At 40.4% G+C, this 11,153-nt stretch overlaps 1 protein-coding gene across 1 annotated transcript in view; it reads left to right on the top strand.

Moving 5' to 3' along the window:
* Window positions 1-325: 325 nt before the first annotated feature.
* Window positions 326-11,153, top strand: part of SMIM14 (small integral membrane protein 14) — a 36,019-nt gene continuing 25,191 nt past the window's right edge. The window contains exon 1 of the mRNA XM_021533192.3: window positions 326-423. The gene's annotated coding sequence lies outside the window, so the exon portion shown is untranslated. The remainder of the gene's footprint in view (window positions 424-11,153) is intronic.

Here is an 11,153-nt window from a genome sequence, read left to right as displayed (position 1 = left end):
GGCCGAAGTGATCATGTTTGTGGCGGGGGCGCGGAGCCCTGGCCGCGGGGGCTGTGGCGGACCCCCAGACGCACCTGGCCCTACAGCAGTCCTGTCCTTGCGTCCTCTCCGCGCTGACCTACCAGAGCTTTTATTTTATGGCCGCCGCGTTGCTCGGCACTGCGGCCGCCCGGCACGCCGCGGTCCCGCGGCCCCCGAGCCCGGCCCTGCCGCAGCGGGGCTCGGTCTCCCGCGCCGGGCGGAGGGCTGGGAGCGGGAGGGCGGGACCGCGCGGCGCCGCCCCGGCCCCGCCGCCGCCGGGAGCCGGCAGATCCGGGTCTCGTGGCGCGGGCTGACGTGTGAGCCGGCCCGAGCCGCGGGGCCGAGCCGCGGGGCCGCCCCTGCCCCCGCCCCGCAGCGCTCCGCGACGGCGGCCGGAGAACGGTGAGCGGGGCCGCCGTGGCGGGGCCGGGGAGGGCGCGGCCGGCGGTGGCCGAGGGTTTGCGCGGACATCCCCGCCCGACCCCCGACCCTCCGTCCGCCGGGCGCGGCGCGGGCCGGGGAGTGCCGGCGGAGTCCCGGTGGGGGCTGCGGGGTAACTTCAAGCCAGTTGAAGTGCAGAAACGTCCCCGCCGCCCGGTGACAGGGAAAGTAAACACCGGGGGAGCCGGAGCCTCCCCACTCGGCGTCAGGCAGCTCTCCTTCTTTTCCAAACCAGAAAAACGTCGGCTTTTCTTATCAGCTGGTCTGATTGTGGTTTTTCTGGGTTTTGGGGATTTTAATGCGAAGTGGCACTCTTCTGTCGATTCTCTTTTTTGTTTTCTTTGAAGGATCTCAGTCTGATACTTTGAGCCAAAGAGGTTTAGGTTTCTCTCTTTAAAGAAGCTGGCAGTGGAGTGCAGACACCAGGATATGTGCTCCCAGGCTGCTCCCTGCTTTACGAACAGGGTGCAGCTGAAGTGGAAGAGATGAAGCAATGTCATATGAAAGATAATCTCAGGAAAAGGATGGTATCACACTGCTGTTAGTTTATTAAATATAGGGTTCCTGCCAGGAGCTCTTCCTGTATGCTCGAATATGTGATTCCTAGGGAATCCGTGAAGAAGGGGTATACTGGCCTTGGAGATCGCAAGATATGGTTATTTCTCTGCTGCTGCCTCTGTGCTGGGCTCCCCAGCTGTCCTGCCCTGCAGCTCGACTGCTGCCTTCCATGGCAGTTCTGAGGCCTTGGCTAACCAGCGTGAATGTGGTGCAAGACCTACATCAAAAACTTTGGTTTCCTGACAAACACCTGTTTGCCTAGTCAAGTGTCTTCAGTTTTGCTTTTTAGATTGTAGACTGTGTTTTAATACTGTCTGAACATCCAGATCTATGCAGATAGATAATCTTGAAAACCAACTCCAGTTTTTAGAGGCAAGGACATCTAACATTTGGGCCTTAATAGCATTTTACTTAATGTTGTTAGGTGTGCCTACTGGGGAAAGTGTGTATCTTTAGTGAGTGTTAATGGGTTATGTATTAGAAGCCTTTAAATGCTTAGCTATTAGTGTGCTATCCACCTTTACTCATTTATTTTACATTCCAAAAGCAGACATAAGTTCAAAAAATCAGAAGTGTGGGAGATCAGTTTTACTTTTTTATTTCTTCCTATATCCTTGATAATTTCTTCCAATTCCTGTGACTCAATGAGATGAAAGAAATCAGTCTTTGATTTTTAAAAGTGACCCTGTTGCTGACAGTGAGGCTTGAAATGGTAGAAGCAGTTTGCAAAATGAAATTCATTGTAATGTTAGTATCATTAGTTGGTTCACTTCTAACCACTGTTCTTTCCCCTGCCACATCTTCGGTTCTTTTTGCCCTTTGTAAAAGACAAGATTTAAAATGCTTGCCTAACTCTTGAATTGTACAGAATTCTGTATTTTAAGTCATTTAAGATGGTTTTGTATAAGGAGCTAGGGAGCAGCAAAGTTTTACAGGTTGTGTTATTGGTAATTCCACGCTGTGTTTTTGCACTTGCTTCTCAGACTGGCAGGGACGTCCCTGGTCCACTCCAGACCATAAGCCCCCATCTGCTGTAGAACTGAGATGATGGTAGGAGCAGTTTTGTAGCTCTGGGTGGATCTTTTTTTAGCCTAGTTGGATATTATTTTGCTGACTATAGTAATAAATATAATAGACAAGATTCAATTAAATTTTTTATATTGTGCACATTGAGATGGTTTTGCAACACCTTACATAAACCACAATCAAGTCCATTAAGTTCCAAACTGCATGGCCCAGTTACATGAGCAATATTCTGCAGTCCATGTTCTTTTATTCTAAGGCAAAAATGAGAATAATACAATTGTTATTAAAGAAGTATTTTACATTTAAAGCAATTCATTATGTTCCAATAATTTTTAAACTATTCTACCTGCTTTCAAAAAGTTGGTATTTAGTTTTGGAGAAAGTTCGTTTCTAACTGACTTCTGGTTTTGTTATTAACTTCTCATTTCCTACTTTCATATATTTAAACTTCAGAATAAGTTGTGTGTGAATGTTATTTGCATAACAGATGTGTAATAAACCTGCATTTGTACATTTAGAATTTTCCCTCCTAGATATTATGGGTACTTGACATACATTCTTAAAGACCAAGTTTTGTCTCTGCTGAAGTTTGTCATACCAGAATTTGACCTAACAACATCATGAAACTTCACAGGGCCAGTACAATAAAAGTAGCAAGATCTTATCTTCTTATAAATGCTATGAATGGCAAATGTCACAGTGCCCTGACAATACCAAGTATCAAATTCTTACTCTATATTTTGGACCTTTATCAGATTCCTCATCACGACAAATACGAAAATGTTTTGGCAGGGGCATTTATGCATATAAAGCTTGTTGTCATCTGGCCATTTTCTGCTTGGGGCACAGCTCAGAGAGCCTGTGAGCCTACTTTGTGTACATTCTGTTACACACTCTGCATATTTGCATTTACATACCTGATATTACACTTGATGTTAAACATGCTTTCTGTCTTTCTGGGTTCGAGATTCAATTTACGAATGTGTACAGATCCATTTAGTTGTTAATGAGGCACCTGATTATGCAAAATGCAAATACTTCTTGGAAAATCCAAGTACTCCCAAACCCTCTGTATGTACAGTGGAAGCTAAGAAAACTTTCTAAGGCTCTGTCACAGAGCTGAATCTTGCAGTCCTTGTTCAGGTAAAAAGAAAAAGTAATTATTTTCCCAGAAGAGCTCCTTCAGTTTGTGTGCTTTGACTCATCAACAGCTAGCATCCCTAGTTCCCAATGAGCCTAATTTCAAGTAAGACTCCTTAGCTCCTCATTATGAAGGAATACAATCAGGGACAGGAGAAGGATCAGTGTGTGTTACCTGTGTTAGTCTTACTTCTGCTGACAGAACAGTGGTTCTGCTGGCAGTAAGAGAAGAAATACGGTCCTATCCTCTTCCCTATTCCCACCACCTATTCCACACTACTAGCTGAGGCTGGGGCACGAGAAATGTCCCTTAGTTATGATTGATAGGGCTTTTCATGAAAGATTTGAAGATGCTTAGGGGAGCAGCCCTTGGCATGATTGAGTGATTGTGCATTTGCATTGTTCTTAATTGAACAAATAAGCTTCAGAAGCTTTTGTTTAAGTGTCTAACTGGTATTTTTATAGAGAATTGAACAAATTAGTCCCATTTGGGTGGGAACAGATAGAATTACACTTGATAAAAGTTTTCCTCATTAAGATTAGTTCTGATTCTTCTATAGCTTTGCATGCATTAAAAAGCATGGCTTTCTGTTGCTAAATATAGCTTCATATCCTCTGCAACATTCATTCTTACTTTATAGAGCTTCTAAACAAGTGTCAGATCCAAACCATTGAGTGCTCCTCAGAAAGAAAATATTTTTATCAGAAAAAAACCCAGAAAAGCTGGACAAAAATGTAACAGCAATCATTTACATTATATAAGCAGCTGCAATGCTCATTTATTTTATTTCTTGAATCTTTGTCAAACATAGACCTCAAGTATTAGAGCTTTGGTCTTTTTTTGTTCATATGTTCATATGCGTATGTTCATATATTTACCATTAGTTAATCATAAAATCTTTAGTTTTAGCAGGGAAATATTTTTAGACAACTTGGTAAAATCATTTATTTTTTTCACACATTAAAAAGTTATTTTGGGAAAAACCAGCTTTCTGAATGAAATTACATGAAGGTGTGAAGAGAAGTTGGGGTTAGCTCTTCAAGCAGCTGAACTAAATCAAGTGTGAAAGAAAGCTTCCTGGTGTGAGCAACCTTAGTTTAATGAGAATTCCAGTACAAGTGATTACAGTGTTGTTAGGGGTTCCTCACTCTGGTATCTAGATAAGACTGATCAGATGTGACCTGTAATTAAGAACCCCTATTTGAAAATACTAGGTAAACATTTTATCAGAGAGCTCCGTGAAATGCAGAAATATTCTTATTACATTATTACATTTCTTATATGAAAGAGACATTTTTGAGCCATGGAGATTGTCAGATGGTTTGACTTCAAATTAATATGTAGAACAAAAGTGTCTAAAGATGAAAGATACGTTTTTTTCTGTATGAAAACAGTGGAACAAAAGGTAAGATGTGTGTTGCAAACTAATCCTGATCTTGTGAAACAGAACCATAGATTTTTGTTGTTCAAATTAATATAATGGATTTAAAAATCTGTTGCTAGTAGGTGCAGGGGAGAGTTGTGTAATTTGCATAACACTTTCCTTTTGATAATCTAAACTAGTCTGTGAGTCTGCTGAATTAGATGGATGATATTCTCTGGTAAAAACTGGGTCATCTATCAGCTAAATATATGCAAATAACCAAGTCCAGAAATCCTGTTAATTGCTATGGATTCCCTCTGGTATAAGTACTGATTTAAAAAATTCTAATTGATAAGCTTCAAATTGTTTACTGCAGGTACGTAAAACAAACCCCAAAAAACAAAAAAAAAAACCCAACTGATTCAACTTCTATTGAAGTTGAAGACAGGCACCAGCTAGCTTCAGATAAAATTTGATCTGGCCTAAAGGGGTTAGGAGTAGGGCTGCCAGGGAATAGAGCTTCTTTCATCTGAAAATTGAAAATCCTGCTATCTTTCTCAGCATGCTGCTACCCTGTTAAATCTGTTTGCTCTGTGGCAAGTTATTAGAAACATATGTCATCCCTGGAGAAAAAAATAATGAAAGTATTCCTAAGAATTTCAGTATAATTTTGTGCTTGTATGTGATCAGAGTAACATTAAGGAATGGTGTATTCTTATAGTTTTAAGGATTTAGTAAGGTATTTTTTAATGCAAACAATTGCACTCTTAATATGCTAGTATAAAAAAGCTTCATAGCTCATGGTTTAGGGCTACATTTGCTGGAAAGTTTCATTTTTATTTATTTTGAAATTGTATGTTTTTTGTAAAGGGGCGAATGAGAGACTTTTTTCATGTTTAATTTTGCAAAGAGACAAAATATCTAAAAATTTCTCAATGATTAACACTTAAGAATAATTTGAAATAATGAATTACTGCAGGCCACCTGAGCTGCAGTAACTGCCTGGCTGATCAGTTAGCTCAGGGCCACTCTCTGGCATGTCTCAGCATAACCTTTTTCTTTTACAGTCTGAACATAGTTGTGTTTCAATGGCCAAAACCACCACAGTAGGTTATATAGTTTCTTATGGGAGCATACTTTTTTAATACTTTTAAAAGTAAATTATTGGTTTGGTACTATGGAAGCCCAAAACATCTCTCAGGTGGGGTAATAAACAGCAAAGTCTGGTTCTCTGTCCTGCTTCTATGGGGGGACTAGTATGAGATCCTCACCTCTGCAGTTTTCCATCTGCAAGGCTATTTTTTTCTTGCTTCTGTGCAAAAGCAGGTCTACCCCCTAGAAGGTCTGCTCGTCTCTCCTGTGCACCTTGCTCAGAGCTTGGCCTGCCAAAGCAACACAAGCCTTTGGCCCTGGTTGGCGTGGCACAGCATGGGTGTCCTCGCAGGGCTGGTGCAGAACTGCTTCCAGCAGGGTTTTCAGGATTAGTGGGTGTTGCTTCCCGCAGCAGTGCATCACTGATACAGCTGCAGGAGTGCTGAATTTGGGATACTGGCAGTTGTTTGGGAATGGGAAGAGGAATGTCAGCAAGCAGTGAGGCAGTCTGTAATGCTGGAGAAACTAACCAAAAGCAGGAGAGTGAGCTAATATGCCCAGGTTTTCTACTTAATATTGGGGTGGAAGGACCATGAAAGTCAGTGAGAGTTCTTGACTTAATGAAGACCAGTGGAGAGGGCCCCCAGTTTACTCTGTAAACTGGTTGAAATATAATGTGTTAGAAATTTTACAGAGGATAGCTCACCTTTTTGCATTAACGTATGTGAAATAAAATTATTAATAGCCATTAGTTACTCAGTGCAATAGGAATAATTTTGTTGTCCTAAACCACTGTCAGTCTCCTACACTAGAAGAAGCTGAAGCATTTACTTAGCAGAAAGAGGGCATTATTCTTGGACAATGCTCTGTGTCACTGGCATCTTCTCTTAATTTGTTTTCATATTCTGAGAGCTTTCTTTCAGAAAAATGTCATCATTTTAACAAAAGGATGACCAAAGCTGACAGCTGGAGTTTTGTAATGACATTCTGTATCAAATATCAGTAAATGAATTCTAAAACAGCTGGACTGCTTTTTTGGTCCGTGACTGTATGTGCATAATTAGCTCCTTTTCAAGTGTTGCCCAGAGGAAATGTTGAGCCACCTGCATGGGAATAAGTAAATAGCTTTTTTTTTAATCTTGGTAGATCTTATTTAGTTCCCTTAAGGAGTTTGGTTTTGGTCACTGACATCAGCCTTATTGCCTTTAAAGCCTGAAGTCTTTGTCCTGACATACTGGGGTCTGACCATGAAAGAGAAGGGGGTAAACAGTACAGTGAGGAGTTTGTGTGGGTTCTTGTCCTCTGAGAGTTGTACTTGACACTGACAAGACTTAACTTTGCTGAAAGAAGCATCTGTATAATCTTCTCTATTTCTCAAATATGCCATTCTGTGTTGAACTGATGCACCTCAACATACCTGTAACCTTGGTTAGCCCAGCCCAAAAATAGTAAGTTTCCTGCCAGGCTCTTATTGGATCCTGCCACTCTGAAGGAGTGTGAATTTTTTCACATGCTTCAGTTTGAGAAGGGTCATGATGCTTGGCTGTGAAAGGGCTTTGACCATAATTGTAAGTAGTTGAAGTTTTTATGCTCTGATTCCTGCTTCACTGCTCTAGGTGCTAGCACTGTTGTCGGCAGATGGGCTCAGAAGAATATTCTGCTCCAGACAGAGCAACTCCAAATGTCCCCTTCAGGGTGGAAATGTTAGCAACCCTGCAATGCTCAGAATATGGTGGTGGTCAGACAGTAGTAGAGTTGTGGTGTGAAGACAAGGGATATATCAGTGCTCTAGTAGTCCTGTAAGACCACCAGAAAAATACCTCAGAGAGACTTTTACCACTTACTTTGCAGCTTCAAGTCTATCCCTGCTCAAAAGCTCCTTCCCCGATTTCAGATGTCACTGTAGTATCCTTCAGTGGCAGCCTTAGCATTTCTTTGTTTCTTTGGCTTTGTCCTAGTTTTAAGGAGTTGTTTTGTATTATGTTTGCATCCTGAAAAAACACCAGATGAATGACACTGGAAAATGAATCAATTGCTTACTTATGATGTGATTTGTGGGACAGTAGCGAAGTTACCCAGCTAGTATGCCTTGAGCAAGATGTGGCTGGGTGAGCATTTCTCTTGTGGCGCTCGTACTGGGGTCTCTAGCTCCTACTTGACCAGTGTCAGTCAATTTGGTTGAATCCAGCAAGAACTCCACCAGTTGCCTCCATCTTTGTGTATGGGTAATCACTGACTTTTCCGTGAGGAAGGGAACTGAATTAGCTCAGTATGCATTGAAGAGTTAGTTCATCTTAGATCTTGTTAATTATCCTGAGAAAATTTGTAGCGCAAAAAAATACTTGTCAGCTCATTAGGCTACAGCTGGAAGTCCAGGGAGACATGCTGATGCTTTCAAGTACAAACCCAGCTGTTCTCCCCCCACCCCCTGGAATTAGAAGGAGAGTGGAGACTGTTGCTTTATACCATGGAAGTGTTGCTATGCCTAGGAGCCCATTTTGGAATCAGCCATTGAAATCATTGCAGCTCTTTTCCCTAGAAAACCTAAATGGGACAATTAGTTGAAGAAAGCTGTAATTGGAGCCATGCTTTACTGTGGCAGCACTCCTCCTGGCAGGACGCACATTCATATCCTGCTGGTTTGCTTTTGCTGCCCAGTTAGCCAGTTTGTTTTTATTGGTTTGTTTGGGTGTTTGTTTTTTTGGTTTTTTGGGGGTTTTTTTTGTTTTGTTTTGTTTTTTTTTTTTTGTGTCCTGAAAATTCAGTTTTATGCCAAGGAGGAGGCATGGTAGAAAAAGATCATCAATAGTTCTCTAGAGATCTGTAGTCATGCAGAACTACTAGATCCTGATGCACTATATCTGATGAGACTCATAGTATTTGTTCCAGTAAAAATAGGGTGCAGCTGTAAGCGTGAAAGAGATTATGAGAAAGAGCTTCTTTTGGGTTATTAATAAAAGGGATTAAAAATCAACATTATAAAAAAGCCAAATATAATGTTGCCATGTTTCAGACTTTAATTCTATGAGGGAATATTTACTTGAACTATCTAAATTACAGTACTAGAGGAGAAGAGATCCTTGGAATGTTTTAATTAGTATCAATTTGTATACAAGATTCTTCTTTGCGGAAGTTATTTTTAGCCTTGTTTGAACAGAGGAAGTTGCTTTGTAAAGGAAGTTTTCCTAGAAAACTTCAAGCTTATTTTTTGTTCATTTTATAACCCTAACAGTTAAAACTTTTTTATAAAAAAATGAAGACCACCTCCATTGGTTATATACGCCAGGCTTTTGGCTTCTGGATTGATTTTGATTTAGTGTGGTGTCTTTGTCTCTAGTGTAGGTTCTGCTGCCTTAGAATCATGCCCCTGTTAACTTCAAACAGAATAGCATTTATTTATTTTAAAGTACTTCTTATTTTTCTCTTTAATTTTCTCCCTATTCTCATAGTTCCTTTTGTGAAGTTTCTTCCTTATTCAACTACTAATGCTTTTGTTCCTTACACTGTCCTATAGTTTTGTTTAGTTTGCCTTCCTTTGCTTTTTTAATGGCTCCGCAAACATTTTTTCCTTGTTCTTCCATTATACGGCTCTGATGATAGAAAATGTGTTGCATTCTGGTAGTAGCAATTGAACTAGAAATTTTACAAAGCTATGTGCTGGTAAAATCAGCCAGTCCTATGTACACATACATCTGTTTGGCTTTTTAAAGGGAAAACCCCAAAATCCATTATTTTCCCCCCTCTATGCTGCAATCCAGATGCAGGAATCAGTGGATAAATTCCCTGATCTGTCTTACTCAGGAATTTTAGCTGTACAACTGAAATAATGGGAAATTGAATAATAGGCTAGTGATTTGGAGGTAGGTATTTAATCAGAAGAGTAACAAAACACTCGGGATTCTGTGGGAGGGTGGGATGTACATGAAGTACAAATACTACAAAAGATGGAAATCAACAGGAAAATGCATTATATAACAAATACAGAAAATTCTAAGTTTGCTTGGGATTCAGTGTTTTGGAATATTTCGGCTTCACTTGGTTTGTTGGTCACTAGTAAACAGTGCATATACCTTTATCTGTTATTTTACTGTACAACGAACAGATGTTGAATTGGACTCTGTATGACTAGGCAGGGTTCAGTGGGTCTACTCCCTAGAAGAGGCAGCATTAGACATGGATTTTGGAGTAACCAACAGTACCCAGAGGCATTTTGAAATGCCAGTAACGAGTCAGGTGAGGACCCAGTTACCCCTTGGGTGCTCACAGTACCTAGGGGGACAGAATGGCCAAGGAGAAGAGATTCCTATCAAAGCAGTGATCAGGAATTTTAGGAGAAGCTTATCACACCAGTCTCTTCTGCTTGAAGCAAATTTTCACTCCATGAGTTAATGGGTACTATGGTCACACAGTCCAAGTGCGTGGTAGTTTCTCTGGGACAGGACTTGATGTGCAGGATTGCAAGGGTGTTATGTTATGCTATGTAAGGCCAATGTACAGGATGTTTTACATTCTATAAGAAAATATTTGGAGGTCATTTGGAGATGGGAAAGGTTATACAAAAGAACCAAACTTGGAGCATGCTGTGAATAGAAGAATTACAAAAAGAGTTGGGTATTGTGAGAAGACAAGGATACTAGCATGGCTTAGATGCAGGTGAAAAGGCAAGGGAACACATAGTTTTTAAGGAAACCTACTTTTATCTACTTTAGTAGATAATGGATGACTGCAAGAGAGAGGGTTTCCGCCTCTGACAGATAAAAATGAGCATTTTATCTTTGGGGCAGTGAATCATTCATGCTCTGTGTATGGCTTTTGCTATTTTAGCCTTTTATAATTTTTGAGAATGCCTGCAGGAGGCAGAGCAAATAATTTGCTTTTTTCATCTTATTTTATTTTAAGTTGATACATATTTTCATTTGTTCTGCCACACTACTCCCAATACTCTTAGAGGTATTTGACAATTGTGTTCCAAGTTATTGCAGTTGGCTGAAAAACAGTAGCAAGGATCTAAATGGGATTTTGTTTCTCTTTAAAGTAATGTGGCAAGATTCTGTTACTGGCCTGCTGTGCTATGAGGTATTTTTGCTTCCAGTAATTTCTTGCCTTTAGTCTTCAGGAAAATAGCAACACAGTGAAAATAGTTCTTAGTAGGGGAATCTTCAGCCATTGTATTTATTATGTTTGTGATAGTCTACATTTTAAGTGCCTGGATCCAGGAATGAAAAGAGTTGATTAGCTTAATGTTTTGATGCTAAAGATACCTGGTTTAGTCCGTGCTATATTGGTAGTAACTCTGATTTATGTATCATATAAAGTGAGTGTTTCTTCAAATACTGGATTGATAAATACTTTTACAGTCTTTTACACCAGGGAGTAGAGATGACCAATGTGTACACTTCGACTATCTTGCTAATCAGCATTGTATTAGAATCACATTGGAGAGCATCTAGCACATGGAAAATGGGCAAAAGTTCTTGTTTGCCTTCATGATAGAAAGAATTTAGTTTTGTA

The sequence above is a fragment of the Lonchura striata genome, chromosome 4 (assembly GCF_046129695.1).
Source record: "Lonchura striata isolate bLonStr1 chromosome 4, bLonStr1.mat, whole genome shotgun sequence".
Lineage (NCBI taxonomy): Eukaryota > Metazoa > Chordata > Aves > Passeriformes > Estrildidae > Lonchura > Lonchura striata.
This window is presented reverse-complemented; position numbering and strand designations above follow the sequence as displayed.